This window comes from Musca vetustissima, unplaced genomic scaffold (genome assembly GCF_032173495.1).
Source record: "Musca vetustissima isolate MV318-11 ecotype Yass unplaced genomic scaffold, APGP_CSIRO_Mvet_v1 utg93282, whole genome shotgun sequence".
In the NCBI taxonomy this organism is placed as follows: domain Eukaryota; kingdom Metazoa; phylum Arthropoda; class Insecta; order Diptera; family Muscidae; genus Musca; species Musca vetustissima.
The window spans coordinates 53,839-55,832 of NW_026879559.1; positions in this window are offsets into that span (position 1 = coordinate 53,839).

A 1,994-nucleotide genomic window follows, 5' to 3' on the forward strand; every position below is an offset into this window, starting at 1 on the left:
ATATATAGTTTCGCCCGATTTAAGGTAAATGGTGTACCAAAGTCCCTATATATCTTTCGATTTGCACGAAATTTGGTATAGCCTACTGCTTTAGGTCTAGAATAATGTGTGCTAAGTTTCGTGAAAATCGGTTCAGATTTAGATATAGCTCCCATATATAGTTTCGCCCGATTTAGGATAAATGGTGTACCAAAGTCCCTATATATCTTTCGATTTGCACGAAATTTGGTATAGCCTACTGGTTTAGGTCTAGAATGATGTGTGCTAAGTTACGCGAAAATCGGTTCAGATTTAGATATAGCTCACATATATAGTTTCGCCCGATTTTAGGTAAATGGTGCACCAAAGCCCTTGAAAATCATTTGATTTGCACGAATTTTGGCATAGCGCATTGAATTAAGTCTAGAATGATGTGTGCAAAGTTTCGTGAAAATCGGTTCAGATTTAGATATAGCTCCTATATATAGTTTCGCCCGATTTAAGGTAAATGGTGTACCAAAGTCCCTATATATCTTTTGATTTGCACGAAATTTGGTATAGCCTACTGCTTTAGGTCTAGAATGATGTGTGCTAAGTTTCGTGAAAATCGGTTCAGATTTAGATATAGCTCCCATATATAGTTTCGTCCGATTTTAGGTAAATGGTCTACCAAAGTCCCTGAAATTCATTTGATTTGCTCGAATTTCGGCATAGCGCATTGGATTAAGTCTAGAATGATGTGTGCAAAGTTTCGTGAAAATCGGTTCAGATTTAGATATAGCTCCCATATATAGTTTCGCCCGATTTAAGGTAAATGGTGCACCAAAGTCCCAGCTAATCTTTTGATTGGCATGAATTTTGGTATAGCGTACTAAATTAAGTCTAGAATGATATGTGCTAAGTTTCGTGAAAATCGGTTCAGATTTTGATATAGCTTCCATACATAGTTTCGTCTGAGTTTAAGTAAATGGTGCACCAAAAACTCTGAAAATCATTAGATTTGCACGAATTTTGGCATAGCGTATTGAATTAAGTCTATATATATTTTCAGCCGATTTTAAGTAAATTGTGCACTAAAGATCCACAGCTAGGCCGATTGACACAACGTACGCGTTGTGTCAATCGGCCTAGCTGTGTGATTGTTCAATTTCATGTCAAAATTCCTTCAAAAAGGCAAAGGATAATTAACATGAAAGTGAATGAAATAAAATATGTGATATTTATGTAAATGTGAATCTACCTAGATCTATCCATAGAGTATGTAAATCGACTTCAAACAAATATAAATAGGTCATTCGTTGGGCTATGTCTGTACTTCAAGAAAACGGAACTACGTAATTCTATGCTCAATTTTGTAAGTTGTGCAAAAATTGATGTCAAACTGACTAACAATTTACTTGAAATCGGGCGAAAATATATATGGAAGCTCTATCCAAATATTAAGCAATTTCAAACAAACTTGTCACAGGTTAGGTTATACTAATTTCAGAACGTTTCGTTCCTATCAGCCTATTGGTTCCTTGGTGCGTCAATTACTTAAAATAAATCTATATTAAAAGGGAGCTATATCTAAATCTGGACCGATTTTCACGAAACAAGGCATCTAGGCTCAATTCAGTACGTTATGCCAAAGTGCAAAGACTTTGGTGCACCATTTACATAAAATCGGCTCTATATATGGGAGCTATATAGATATCTGGACCGATTTTCTCGAAACTTGGCAGACATCACTCTAGGCTCAATTCAGTACGTTATGCCAAATTTCGTGCAAATCGAAGGATATATAGGGACTTTGGTGCACCATTTACATGAAATCGGACGAAACTATATATGGGAGCTATATCTAAATCTGGACCGATTTTCTCGAAACTTGACAGACATCACTCTAGGCTCAATTCAGTACGTTATGCCAGATTTCGTCCAAATCGAAGGATATATAGGGACTTTGGTGCACCATTTATATGAAATCGGGCGAAACTATATATGGGAGCTATATCTAAATCAGGACCGATTTT